We start from the raw sequence: 15,626 nt of genomic DNA, 5'->3' as shown, positions 1-15,626 counted from the left end.
TGGGATGTCAGAGATAGCCCGCACGTTAGCTTGCATCGCTGCCAGCTGCCCCTGTGTTACCCACAATTCCCAGATAAGTGACCTTCCTGTGGCCAAACTCATTTTTTTCAAGGTTCACTATCAAGCTGGCTTCAGACAGCCGTATTACATCGCCAATACACACCTCTGTGTTCGTCAGCCCTTTCGTCACTGAATTACTCATTCTATAGGGGTGTTGCTCACTAGGCTACCCTAGCGTGACAAACACCACCCAACGTCCCAGTTCTTTGCATCGCCTCGGGACAATCAAACACACGTGTGCGAGCCGTTTAATTACTTCTCCTAAAGAGTCGCTTTGTTCGGGGATTAAGGGAGAGACCTTATCAGCAGAGCTGGCCAAAACAATAGCCTTCTCCCATCTGGTTGATACCATACTCATCTTTTCAAAATGGTTCTTTTCTCTTATCAGGGGGACCCTAGCTTCATTGATTTCCGCGCTAACACCGACTAGGTTTGTTAGCATATCAAAAGCCTGTGACCGTCTCAGTTCATGTCTGCCATAATCAATAACATCCTTCCTCCTGCGCAGCCGGTAAACCTCTTTCATGATTCCACCAACTGTTTCCTCCAGCACCGCAGAATGTCCACCGGGGGGTACCTTGTGGGCCAGGTTAAAAATCTCATCCCAATAACTCTTTTGCACCACCCCCCATTCCTCATCTGCGGGTACATTACTTGGTCTCCCTTTCTTCCTTAGCACTTCCTCCTCCACACAATAGCCTACTGGCTCCCTTCTTAATTCTGTGTCAGAGAGAGCTGTCTCCGCCAAAACCATCAGCCCCTCGTCGCGCTCCTGCGCCTGCACAAATTCCTTCCTGGCTAATGCTAAGTCTGTCTCAGCTCCCTCACTACCTCTTGTTTCACTACACTCCTTCTTTTCACTTTCTACCTCCTGGTACAGGGCTGGTCGAAACGTCTCAGCTAAATTTACTTCGGCAGTCCCGGGATGAACCTGTGAGTCCATGGGCGGGGCCTCAATGCTGGCAGGCTGACCTGTCAAGCTCACTGTCAAGAACACAATTCCCCCGGCGAGGTCATTACTGAGCAAGACTTCCATGCCTTTCATCGGTAATTCAGGCCTCACCCCGATCGTGACTAGTCCAGATACCAAGTTGCTTTGTAGGTGTATCTGGTGCAAAGGGACTGCCTCTGTCCCTTCCCCAATACCTTTGACCTTGACCTCCCCAGTCTGGGTCTCTGAGCTAAACTCTAATACACTCTTCAGTATCAGTGACTGACACGCTCCCGTGTCTCTCCAGATCCGCACTGGAACTGGGTTTAACCCCTCCTTCACTGACACCAATCCGGCCGAGATAAACCTCTCGCGCCCTTCCTGAACTTTGGCAGACCCGTCCTCTCCTAGCGGTTCGTTTACCAGCTCGATACAGCCAGTCAAAATCGCCGTTTTTCCTTTTCCCGTCTCCTTCTTTGGGGCAAAGCACCTGGACGCAAAGTGTCCGACTTTCCCGCAATTATAACAGACGACCCCAGGAGACTTCCTACCAGACTGCTCCCGGTCTACCTTATCCTTCTCACTAGTCCCCGGCTTACTTTCTGACTTTTCTGGCGGTCTCTCCCCACCGTCCTGACTACCCTTCTGGTAGCCTTTACTCGGGGCAAACTTCATTTTATGCGTCAACGCGTACTCATCCGCTAACTTAGCAGTTGCGGCTAACGTGGCTGCCTCTTTCTCATCTAGGTAGGGTCTCATACCCTCAGGGACACAACCTTTAAACTGCTAAATCAGGATCAGCTGTAGCAGTCTGTCATAATCCCCCTCTACCCCCTTCGAGGCGCACCAACGCTCACAATATGTCTGCATCTCACGGGCAAACTCCAAATACGTGCGGTCCCACTGCTTCCTCGCATTCTGGAACCTCTGCCGGAATGCCTCCGGGACCAACTCATAAATCCTGAGGATGGCCTCTTTCACCACCTCATACCTCTGGGCATCTTCTGCGGACAAAGCTGAGTAAGCTTGTTGGGCTTTTCCTTTAAGTACACTCTGAAGCAAAACAGCCCACTTATCCCTCGGCCAGTCCTGACTTATAGCCACTTTTTCGAAATGGAGGAAGTACCGATCCACATCGGTATCGTCAAATGGGGGAACCAGCCTAACCTCCTGGGTCGCCCTGAACTCTTCACCTTGGTTCGGCATGGGCCTCTGCTCTGCCCTTGTCTTTAACTTCTCCAGCTCAAATTCCCTTTCCCTCTGTTTCTCCTCTCACTCCAACTGTCTTTCTTCTCGCTCCAACTGTTTATCCCTCTCTTCTCACTCCAACTGTCTCTCTCTCTCCTGCCTTTCTAACTGTTTCTCTTTCTCCTGCCTTTCTAACTCTCTCTCTCTCTCCTGCCTTTCTAACTGCTTCTCTTCGTGTTCTAACTGCCGTACCCGGAACTCGTGCTCGAGTCTCAGTTTTTCAAGCTGCACCTGTACCGCGTCTCCAGCAGGTTTTTCAATAGACACCACCCCCAGCTCCCCTTGGGGAAACACACCTTTAGATACATAGTGCTCTACGATAGCTCTGTGTATCTCCTCTCTCCTCATTGTCACCTTAACAAGATTCAACCGTTTGGCCACAGCTGCCAATTCCGATTTCCTGGCATCCTCTAATGCCTCCAAGGTCGGCGCCTTTATAAATTCCTCAGCCTCCATTTCTGCTGTTTGCCTTTTCTTTCTTTCGGGAATTTTAACCCAATCAATTTACTCTGTCCCAAATTTAGCGTTCAAAATCGCGGACGAGAACCCCACTTACGTTACGTACCCCGTAACTGGGTTGCCAAACAAGCAGAAATGAATCACTCAGTTGGAGTCTGGGTTACTGGAACTAAGAAAGTTTTATTAAAGAAATAAGCAACACAGTACTCTAATCAAAAGGATAATAAATGCAACAGTTCAGCAATGATAAACACACATGTACACAGAAACCTGGATAACAGGATCAATCAAGCTCTACCGTCGTCTAGGGGTAAATGACCAGTTTCAAAGTGACGCAAAGTTCAGTTCAATTGAGTTCAGTTCAGTTCACAGTAATTGCTGCCGTGGCTGTGGACGGGGGGGGGCGGGGGGGGGAAGGAGAGAGAGAGCAAAAGCGAATGAATATTCAAACGGCTTCCACACAGACCTTCGATATTCTTCGCAGTCAGCTTTCAGGCGAGCCCTTTGTGATGTCTTCTGAGGTCACCGACCGTGACCCCTCCGTTTCCAGATACGATCGCTCCTCTGCAGTGAACCTGGCACCCAGGCAAGGGCGGACACACACCAGGTTCCCGCCGATCGTACCTTTCCACCCTGTGCGTCTATGGCTTGGTCCCGCGACCAGCCCTCCAAAACTCCCACCGACTTGTGGGAGGCGCACCGCTTCCAGGGTCTCGTTACCTCGTGGTGTCGTGTGTGTCCTGCCTTAGCGAACCTGTCCCTTTTTATCCCCCTGCTGGTGTATCGCCTGTCCATCACTTCAAACAGTTCAGGGTTCAAAGAGGAGCTGATCTTGACAGCTCTCCTTCCGTTACTCTCTCCCGTCCCTTCATTAACATCTCCAAATGCTGCTCCATTGTTTTCCTTATCTCTCTTTCTCCTGAAGACAGGTGGCAGACCAACTGCTGATCCCACTGGTGCCAGCACAGGCCAGTTAACATCTTAGTCTATGTGTACTTTCATCACACCCCTAACTCTCGTCTCACTTACCAGCTAGAAACAACCTTCTGGCCTCTATCTTACCTATCTTGTTCATAAAGATTTAAAGATATAAAATTTAGTCTTATTTGTCACACAAACAATGAAACATACTTTGAAATACTTTGTTTGCATTAACAGTCAATAAAGTCTGAAGAGGTGCTGGAGCCATGCTTCCAGTACCAACATAGCATGCCCACAATTTACGTGTGTGTGTGTGTGTGTGTGTGTGTGTGTGTGTGTGTGTGTGTGTGCATGTGTGTGTGTTTGTTTGTGTGTGTGCATGTGTTTGTGTGTTTGTGTGTGCGCGTGTGTGTTTGTTTCTGTGTGCGTGCGTGTGTGTGCATGCGTGCGTATGTGTTTGTGTGTGTACGTGTGTTTGATTCTGTGTGCGTGTGTGTGTGTGCATGCGTGCGTATGTGTTTGTGTGTGTGCGTGTGTGTTTGATTTTTTGTGTGTTTGCTTGTTTGTATGTGTGCGTGTGTGTTTGTGCATTTGTGTGTGTGCGTTTGCGTGTGTGTGCGTGTGCGTTTGCTTGTGTGTGTGCATGTGTTTGTGTGTGTGCGTGTGTATTTGTATGTGTTTGTTTGTGTGTGTGTGCATGTGCATGTGTTTGTGTGTGTGTTCATGTGTGTTTGTGTGTATGCGTGTGTGGTTGTTTGTGTGTGTGTGTTTTTGTGTGCGTGTGTGTTTGTGTGTGTGTGATTGTGTGTGTGTTTGTGTGCATGCGTGTGTGTGTGCATGTGTGTTTGTGTGTGCGTGAATGTGTGTTTATGTGTGTGTGCGTGCGTGTGTGTTTGTGCGTGCGTGCATGTGTGTTTGTTTGTGTGTTGTGTACGTGTCTGTTTGCTTGTGTGTGTGTGTGTGTGCGCGTGTATTTGTATGTGTTTGTTTGTGCGTGTGCATGTGCATGTGCTTGTGTGTGTGTTTGTTTCTGTGTGTGCATGTATGTTTTGTGTGTGTGTTTGTGTGTGCGCGTGTTTGTGTATGTGTGTGTGTGTATGTTTTTTGTGTGCGTGTATGTGTTTGCGTGTGTGCGTGTGTGTGTGCATGTGTGTTTGTTTGTGTGTGCATGAATGTGTGTTTATGTGTGTGTGTGTGTGTGTTTGTGTGGGCGTGTGTGTGTGTGTTTGTGTGTGTATGCGTGTGTGTTTGTGTGTGCTTGTGTGTCTGATTGTGTGTGCGTGCGTGTTTGCTTGTGTGTGCGTGCGTGTGTTTTTGTTTGTGTGTGTGTGTGCATTTGCTTTTGTGTGTTTGTGTGTGTGCGTGTTTGTTTGTGAGTGTGTGTTTGTGTGTGTGCGTGTTTGTTTGTGAGTGTGTGTTTGTGTATGTGTGTTTGTGTGCGTGTGTGTGTGTTTGTGTGTGTGCATGCCTGTTTGTGTGTGTTTGTGTGCGTATGTGTTTGTGTGTGTGCGTGTGTTTGTTTGTATGTGTGCATGTGTGTTTGTTTGTTTGTGTGTGTGCATGTGTGTTTGTGTGTGTGCGTGTGTGTTTGTGCGTGTGTGTTTGTGTGTGTGTGTGCATGTATGTTTGTTTGTGTGCGTGTGTGTGTTTGTGTGTGTGCATGTGTGTTTGTGTGTGCGTGTGTGTCTGTGTGTGTGCACACGCGAGTGCAAGTGTGTGTGTGTTTTTGTGTGTGTGTTTGTTTGTGTGTGCATGCGTGTGTTTGTTTGTGTGCGTGTGTTTGTTTGTGTGTGCGTGTGTGTTTGCTTGTGTGTGCATGCGTGTGTTTGTTTGTGTGTGTGTTTGCTTGTGTGTGCGTGTGTGTGTTTGTGTGTGTTTGTGTGTGCATATGTGTTTGTGTGTGTGTTTGTTTGTGTGTGCATATGTGTTTGTGTGTGTGTGTGTGTTTGTGTGTGCATATGTGTTTGTGTGTGTGTGTGTTTGTTTTTGTGTGTTTGTTTGTTTGTGTGTGCATGTTTGCTTATGTGTGTGTGTGTTTGTGTGTGTGTGTGCATGCGTGTTTGTGTGTGCATGTGTGTGTGCGTGTGTGTTTGTGTATGCATGCGTGCGTGCACGTGTGTTTGTTTGTGTGTGTGTGTGTGTGTGTGTGTGTGTGTGTGTGTGTGAGTGTGTGAGTGTGCGTGTGGAGTTTGTATGTTTACCCTGTGTCCACTGGGCTCTCCAGTTTCCTCCCATGTTACAAAATGTGGGTCTGTGGGTCAAAGAGCTGCTGTAAATTAACCCCCTAGTGTGTGAAGCAGGTTTGTTATCTGACATACGTTGTGAGATTTGCTGATTGTGGCAGTAGTACAGTGAAATACATAAAATTACGAGAAACATCAGGGAGAAATATAATAAAAATAAACAAGTAATGCGAAAGATGGCTGCAGTGTACAACGTTCCCTCAGGTGACGTCTTCCAGACAGCCCAGCACAATGTCTATTTCACTTCTTTTACATCCGGTTTTCATCTGTCAGAGCCTGCGATCTACACTTTGGAGATCATTTGATTGATCCAGCACATTGTTGTCTCTGAGAAGATTGCTGGAAGTGAATACGTGCTTGGAGTTTCTTTGATGCGTGGAAACTTGGAGACTGGGCATAAGCCAACTTTCAACACCATTTCACCCTTTAGAGTACCCATTAACCACCATTTAAAGTGTTGAGGAAGACGAAGATTTTGAGGCGGATGCGGAAGGCGAGCGAGACTGCCTGCCTTTTGATCGCTGCTGGAGAAGGAGCCTGTGAGCAGTCTGTCGCTGTGTGGCTCACAATGGCAGGCGGGTAGGCCTGTGGTGTCCCATTCACTAGATGAATGTTGGTGATATCGTAGGATGGTATGGGGGTTCTGTGTTTATGGATTGGATTTATCCTGTTTATCAATTGTGGACTTTTTCAGACTTCTGGTTTTTATATTCTGTGTTTTTTATTGCCCGTTCCCTTTCCGTTTTGTTGTACAAGGGGAGGGGGTGTTCTGTTCTCAAATAGCCTCTGACAACCAAGTCCAGCTCCTGGCCTTCACGTGTGGTTTAGTTACTAAGCCCAGTGGAATCATTTTCACTGATAGGAGAAGGGGCAAAGGTGGGTTACTGGTGGCTTAAAACCAGTCGCTTCGGGCAGACGGGGCTCGTCCCTAAGGCAGTCCTACGTTGAGTTCAACACTGACTGGCAACTCCTGCAATGCTGCTGGTACCAAACCGTATCGGTCTCTGCCGTTCCTTTGGATTCATCAGCTGTGTGGAGAGGGAGTCTGCTACACGGGCAACAGCTTGCTCTCCGTATCGTACTGCCCGCCTAGACAGTAGGAAACAACATCCATGGTCAGCTCTGGCTGATGGGGGCCTCAACAGCAACGACAATATTAATTAGATATTTATACATTATGTTTTATAAGATTGCTTTTATATTTATATTTATTGTTTTGTGTTTTGCAGCACTGGAGTACCACTCATTTCACTCTGCTTTACACTTCTGTGCTTAAGAATGCCAATGAACACTCTTGTATAATCCTGCTTTTCCACTCTTCCCACATTTCCATCGGCTCTGCCAATTGTCCCAACACCAGGAGCAAGTTACGGTGGTCGTTGGGGTGAGGGAGGAACCTAGGGCACTGAGGGGAGATCTACATGGTTACAGGGTGAATGCGCAAATTCCACACACGGACACAGCGTCAGAGGTCAGGATCGAACCTGGGTCTCTGAGACTGAGAGGCAGCGGTTCCACCTGCTGTGCCATTGTCATTTTGTCATCACCTGCAGGGCAAAACAATCCCTACTAACGCTGATTTTTTGGGAACCAAAGATGTGGGAGCTCTCACAAGGACATTGAGGAATCAGCCCCTGTCTCCTCTTGCTCTCGTCAGTAATACCATTGGGCAGAGGTACAGCCGCCTCCCCTCGGGAGTCTCTCTTTATAACTCAAGCTCCCTGGGGAACAAGAACAGGATGTACAGCCCAGTCCATCACGGGAAACACTGTGTGTCCGACAGAGTGATCAGCAGCACTGGGGCTCCTCAGGGGATTGTCTTGTCTCCCTTTCTCTTCACCATTTACACCTCGAACTTCAACTACTGCCCAGAGTCTTGTCATCTTCGGAAGTTTTCTGATGACTCTGCCATAGTTGGATGCATCAGCAAGGGAGATGAGGTTGAGTACAGGGCTACGGTAGGAAACTTTGTCACATGGTGTGAGCAGAATTATCTGCAGCTTATTGTGAAAAAGACTAAGGAGCTGGTGGTAGACCTGAGGAGAGCTGAGGTACCGGTGACCCCTGTTTCCATCCGGGGGTCAGTGTGGACATGGTGGAGGCTTACAAATACCTGGGGATATGAATTGACAATAAACTGGACGGGTCAAAGAATGCTGAGGCTGTCTACAAGAAGGGTCAGAGCTGTCTCTATTTCCTCAGGAGACTGAGGTCCTTTAACATCTGCCAGACGATGCTGAGGATGTTCTACGAGTCTGTGGTGGCCCCTGCGATCATGTTTGCTGTTGTGTGCTGGGGCAGCAGGCTGAGGGTAGCAGACACCAACAGAATCAACAAACTCATCCGTAAGGCCAGTGATGTTGTGGGGATGGAACTGGACTCTCTGATGGTGGTGTCTGAAAAGAGGATGCTGTCTAAGTTGCATGCCATCTTGGACAATGTCTCCCATCCACTACATAATGTATTGGTTGGGCACGGGAGTACATTCAGCCAGAGACTCATTCCACCGAGATGCAACACAGAGCATCATAGGAAGTTATTCCTGCCTGTGACCATCAAACTTTACAACTCCTCCCTTGGAGGGTCAGACACCCTGAGCCAATAGGCTGGTCCTGGATTTATTTCCTGGCATAATTTGCATATTACTATTTAACTATTTATGGCTTTATTACTATTTATTATTTATGGAGCAACTGTAACGAAAACCAATTTCCCCCGGGATCAATAAAGTATGACTATGACTATGACTATGAAAAGCCCCCCACCACACCACCACCGAGCATATCTACGAGGAGCGCTTCCACAGGAAAACAGCAGCCGTCATCAAGGTCCCAGCCACCCAGGCCATGCTCTCTACTCACTACTGACACCGGACAGGAGGCACAGGAGCCTTGGATCCCAGGAACAGACCGTCAAACTCCTGACGCAGCCTGGACAACTTCACTCACCTCAACTCTGAACTGATTCCACGACCTACAGACTCACTTTCAGGAACCGTTTACAACTCATGTTCTCAGTATTACTTTTATTTACATGTTTTCTCTCTTTTTGCATATTGCTTTGTCTGTTTATGGATAGCCTCTCATAAAACTTTATTTTTTGCTCTGTAAATGCCTGCAAGAAAATTAATCTCAGGGTAGTATATGGTCATATAAAGGCTCTTTAATAATAAATTTGAACCTTGAACTTGTTTACTGTTGAGGAAAAGATTATTCATCCTGCCGGGGAAACATCACTGCTACTGGCTTACTACACGTTGCTGGCCAGGACATCGGCCCACATTGCATGTGGTTAGAGTGTCAGCGTGGGAATCCGGCGTGCTGAAACCACATACGGTCTTCGCGCTACAGATACATTGTAGGGTGCATTCCGATTGGTTGCATCACTGTTTGGAACAGAGGCCCCAGCCCATGGGATTGCAAGTTGCTGCAGGCGTTTGTATGCTCAGCCAACTTCATTACGGGCACGCTCTCCCCACTACCAAAGACGCCTCCAAGAGGCGCTGCCTCAAACTGGCAGCATCGATCACGAGGGACCTTAACCATCTGGGACATGGCTTTTTCTCATGACTACCATCAGGGGAGAGGCACAGCAGTCTGAAGATCCACAATAAATGATTCAGGAACAGCTTCTTCCTCTCTGCCACCAGATTCCTGACCGGTCCATAAACCCATGAACAACACCTCACTATCCCTCTGTCATCAGATTTCTGACCGGTCCATAAACCCATGAACAACACCTCACTATCCCTCTGTCATCAGATTTCTGACCAGTCCATAAACCCATAAACAACACCTCAATGTTCCTCTTTGGCACTATATATTTATTTTTGTAATTGACAGCAATCTAATTTCTTTGCTGCCACAGAACAACTAATTTCACATCACATGTCTGTGATAGTGAACTTCATGTATTAAGTGGTCCTTCCTGCTCTCCTTGTTCTGGTGATCATTATTGAGTCTGTTCATATGTTCACATTTAAGTTTGATTATTGATCTTTGCACATGTGACCATTCTGCTATGTGAAGTCTGCTCACGGGTGTTTGCACTATTGTCTTGTAGATTGTTGGCTGCTATTGTGTTGACTGTTTTGGTGTTGTCCTGTGTTTTATGCTTGGCACCGAACCACGATCAGTTCTGGTACGTTTCACAGAATGGCAATACGGTGATTCTGATTGACAGGAACACAGAGGCTACAGAGAGCAGTTATGACTCAGCCCGTCCAGCACCAGTACAGCTCTCCCTACCACTGAGAACACCTCGACAAGAGACAACTTCTCAGGAAGGTGACATGCATCATCAACGACCCCCATCTTCTGGGACATGCCCCTTCTTGGCGCTGCCATTGGGAAGGAGGTACAGGAGCCTGCAAACTCACACCTCAAAGTTCAACAACTGCTTCTTCCCCACCGCCGTCAGGTTCTTGGACGCACCTAAAAAACCCTAACATTACTTCCAGCTATTCTCCCTCTTTCTCTCTCTCTTAACTTGAGTAACGTCACTGTGTTTATTTTCAAAGTCAAGCATTGAGTTCATCGTCACCTGCACAAGGAATGTCTGCAAAGTGCAATGAAAGCTTTATTGCAACAGCATCTCAGGCACACGGCAGCATTCACAAGAAAAACATTAATTAAACTTGAATTATACATAATTTTTACAAGAAAGAACACATTTAGAACAAAAAACTCCAAAAAATCTGCCATTTAGTGCAAAGTGATCAAAGTGGTTACAGTGTTGCTGTACTGAGGTGGTGATTAGGGTTGTGCCGGTTGGTTCAAGAATGGAATGGTTGAAGGGAGGTCGCTGTTCCTGAACCTGGTGGTGTGGGACTTCAGGCTTCTGTACCTCCTGCCCAATGGGAGCTGTGAGAAGATGGCCTGGCCCGGATGGTGGGGGCCTTTGATGATGGACGTGGCCTTATTGAGGCAGTGGTTTCTGTAGATACAACTGATGGTGGGGAGGGATGTTCCTGTGATGTATTGGGCTGAGTCCATGACTCTGCAGCTTCTTACATTCCTGTTTAGTCAAATTGCTACATCAGGCCATAATGCAACCACTCAATACATAGAGACAGAGTTAGTCTCATCGAGCCTGCCAACCATGGCTAATTATTTTTTATATTTAGAGATACAGCACACTGTGTCTCTTCCAGCCCAGTGATCCCACGACACCCAATTACACCCATGTGACCAACTAACCTACTAACCTGTACATCCTTTTCTCTTGCCTTCTCCCCATAAACTTTGACATCCTACCTATCAACCTCCACTTTGAGTGACTTGGTTTCCACTGCCATTCATAAATTTGTTTGTTCGATGACACAGTGGGTACAGCCATTTCTTCACTGCTCTGGGGACCCAAGTTCAACTCTGACCTCTGGCACTGTGTGTGTGTGTGTGTGTGTGTGTGTGTGTGTGTGTGTGTGTGTGTCTGTCTGTGTATGTGTGTCTGCCTGTGTGTGTGTGTGTGTGTGTGTGTGTCTGTGTCTGTATGTATGTCTGTGTGTGTGTATATATGTGTCTCTTGTCTGTGTAGTCTGTACATTATTTTATAAGTTAATTAAGTTTCTCCTGAGCCTGTTCTGTCCCAAAGAAAACAACCTCAGCACTCAAATTGTTCCTTGGAGCTGCTATTTTCCAGCCTTGGCAACATCCTGAAAAACCTCTTTCTTTTGTAATCACATCTTTCACATAAGGCAGAGCTCAAACTACCAGAATTTGTATGATTAAGCATTCATTCTTCTTTATATAATACACTTTGGTTATATGTAAAAATAGGTGATTTGCATACCTCATGACACTACCACATAATAGGCTTAAAGCAAACATGAAGTAAGACTCACATCTCTCGACTCTCTTGTCTTCCTCTGAACTAGTTTAATAATTTAAAGCTACAAAACATAATGGTGGCAATGAGGTATTTTTAAAATGAAGTCAGAATGGCTACCAATCTGCTGAAGCGCAGCGAGATGTTCGAATTAAAAAAGAGCACAGTGAGGAACGGCCAGCAAAAAACAGAGCCCAGCACTTGCAGAGACTGCTAAGTTTTAAAAATAGATCAAAAACAGAAGAATTCCTAACAGTGAGTACTGGGTGGTAATAAACATACAAATAAATCAGAATAGCTGGCTACATCAGAAAGAGAGATGTGTTTGATTGCTCAACAGCTAACTGGCTCATGTATATTCAGTAAATTCAACAGTATTTTGAAGCAAATGAAATAGCCAATGGGAAACAAATATCAATTTCGCTGAGTGCATTGGGGTTAAAGGCATGCAGTTTACTTTGAAGTTTAACTGCTCCAACCAAACCAACAGAATGAGCTTTGCTGATATTGTGATGGTAATTCAGGAACATTTAAAGCTGAAACCATTGTTGATTCCAGGATGCTTTAGGTTTTATATAAAGGGAATCAAAAGGAAGGGGAGTCTATTTCAGTTTACGTGGTTGAATTGAAGAGGTTGTCTGAGTATTGTCAGTTCAGTGATGGGCTTAATGATGCACTGAGGGATCATTTAGTTTGTGGAATCTTACAAGAAAGCATTCAAAACTGAAGCACAACTCACATTTGCTTTGCGGCTTTGGGTTTCTCACAGTTAACTGTCATTCATTCTTTGAGGCACTCCTCTGTTTTTGTGGGCATTTGGGAAGAATAAGAATTTCAGGATGTATATTGTATATATTTCTCTGACATCAAACGTACCTATTGAAACATTTAAAAGAGCAGATGAATTACTGTATCAATGGAAACGGCAGGCAGACACAACTGAGTTGCAGTCAGGAATGAAAGTCGGCATAAACAAATTGCAGCATCTAGACAGAGGCCGGCCTGGCTGAACAAACTGTGTTGCTGTTGCAGCAGGGGCTCACATACATCAGACCGATGCAGGTTTAAAGGCGAAACTCGTAGAAAATGCAGCAAAGAGTATGTACACATTTAAAGAATATGTCAGGCAGGCAAAAATAAATAGATTGCACAGGGAAGAGAAAAAGATAAAATACCAAGTTGCAAATTTGAAAGGAGCACTAATCTGCATGTTGCAGATGAAAAATCTGATAATGAAGAGAGTGACACAAGAATTAGACACTGGTTTGGCTATTTCGGTCATTCCACAAAATGAGATTGAACAGCAGTTCAAAAGATACTGAACTAGATCCCGCAGATATCCAACTAAGAACTTACACTGGAGAAAAGATAACTCCTGAGGGAATGACATTTGCAACAGTGAAACACAACAACAGCAAACCACATTGGGTTGTATGTGGTAAAAACAAGAGGACCAACATTGTGGGGTCATGATTGGCTGAGACAACTACAACTTGACCGAACGTCCATCCACCAATTGCATGCCACATTCCCTGCAGTGAAGCCAACTAAAAACGAATTAAAAAAGGTACTGGATGATGCCACGACTGTCCCCATGCTGAACACCATGGACCATTGTCCAACAGAAGGCAAACAGGTGTTGGTGCCAACCTCTGTGTCTCTGGTTGGAAAGCACTTTGGACCAAGGAAGGACCATGCTGCTCAGAGGAAGTGTGAAAGTGATAAAAGCAGTGGTCTGACTACAACGGGGTTTGTAGGCAACATATCTGAGAAAGCCTCTGGTATGTTAATCAGCAAGTTACTTGCGAAATGCGGCTTGGTTTTAAGCAGGAAGAGAGTTCAACGAGCTGCAGGAAAGTTGCAAGCACTCAGCTTTTGTGAGGATCGTAGCGGCTACTCGATCAGACAATGTCACTGCTAGAGTAATCCTGTATGACCGATCACCCTCTGATCAATCCAATAATAATGTTCAAAAAGTCAATGAAATGTATTCGATCCTTTATCAGCAACTAGCAAAACACACAATCCTGAAGCAATAAAACTTATGAAACTAAAACTAGCAATATTAAACATACTTAAGCAGAGTTATGTAGAGTTAAGCAATTTCAAATGTAATTTATCAAAGTTAAGCAGTCAACAAAAGATATGACAACCGTCGGTCCCCAGCTCTAAATTGCCAAGAACAAAGCATGAATATGTAACTAAGCCCTTCACTTTCACCTCTCCCCCACCCACGTAACTAGCTACCATAACAAACACGCAACACAGAATACAACGCAGATAGAAAACAGATACATGGCTCCTATATCCCAACCTCCTAATTACGATACTCTAATAGTTACAACTACATACTAGCAAAACACAGGAGACATGAAATCTTAACATTTGCACAAATTTCCTCTTTCTTCTTCTTCTAGACAAGTCGTGCAACATTCGTCTAGGCCAGAGGTTACCAGCACATAGCCCAGTGTTGAGTGATCTTAATCACCATAATCAAGATAGAATCATGAGGCTTCTAGAACTGTAGTTCCTCTGCTTCCTGTAGAAGACAGATCTTGGCTGTAGGCTGTTCTTGGTCTTGATGTGTACCTGTCGCACAAATCCTTTTCTGCCTGAAAAAAACCTTGAATAATTCTTCTCATGATCCATGTGTTTAGAGGTTCTGTGTCATCAACTATAAGCACAATATCTCCTGGGAGGAAATTTCATCTTATACTTGATCATGTTTGACATTCTTGTACCTGTGTTAAATACTCCTTGACTCACCATTTCCAAGTTTGGCATGTATTGGACCTGCTTCTACCTACGCTGAGCATAAACATCTTCCTCTTGGAACTCCTCTGGTGGTAAGGATAGTGAGATCTTCCTCAAATTAGTCTAGGAAGAGAAATGATGGATAATGCATCTCACTGTATCCAACTCCTCTGCAATCTAATTGACTTCTGGATCGTAGCGGAAGCTCTTCAGAACAATCAGGACTCACAAGTCATTCACTTTCGGCCTGAAGAAGATATTGAGGTCCTTCAGAAAAGACTTCACCTTCAACCCTTTAGAGGACACATCTGCAGGATAGTTCTGTAGTATTCACCTACCTCCATTGAGATACCTGTGAAACCCCTTAAGAACTTCTGAAACACAGTTAGCAACGAAGATTCAGAACCTGGAAGTTTCATTCTTAATATATGACAGCACAGTAGTACTATCAGTCCAAAAAACAGAGTTCTGAAGCTGCTTGTGCAATCCCTTCCTCCACAATATGTCCAAACAGATTGTCATTGTAGCAGCGGTGACTCCATACAAGGGATGGAAACTGATGGAGCTATGCTAGATTTTCCCAGGATAAAAGCGCTGTGCACCTGCGAATATGTGTCACATAACAGTAGGTAGGTCACTGCTCTGTAGCCGTCTTCACTCATGTCTGTAAAATGGTGTAACTGTGCAATAGTAACCACCCAAAGTCCAACGGTTTCAAACATCTAGCTACCTTGAAGTCTTCCAATAGGCAAAGTTTTTCCAGCCAACTGATAGTATAGCATCATCCCAACCGAGTCCTTTCTTGCTTAGATTTTGTATGCTCTTCTGAGCAGATAACACCACTGGACTCAATATTCCTAAAGGGTCATAGATGGAACTAAATGTGGAGAGGGCCCCCTTTCCACTTCTCTTTTTCAATCTTTTTATTAGTTTCAACATCATACACAATACAAAATATAAGCACAGAGCAATTGGGATTGTATTAATTAATAATAATTATATTATAAAAGTATACAGTCAGGTAACACATAGATAGATAGATATACTTTATTGATCCCAAGGGAAATTGGGTTTCGTTACAGCTGCACCAACCGAGAATAGAGCACAAACAAACAATCAAACAACAAAATGCAAACTATGCCAGAAGGAAAAAAGTCCAGGACCAGTCTATTGGCTCAGGGTGT

This window comes from Mobula birostris, chromosome 2 (genome assembly GCF_030028105.1).
Source record: "Mobula birostris isolate sMobBir1 chromosome 2, sMobBir1.hap1, whole genome shotgun sequence".
NCBI lineage: Eukaryota > Metazoa > Chordata > Chondrichthyes > Myliobatiformes > Myliobatidae > Mobula > Mobula birostris.
This window is presented reverse-complemented; position numbering follows the sequence as displayed.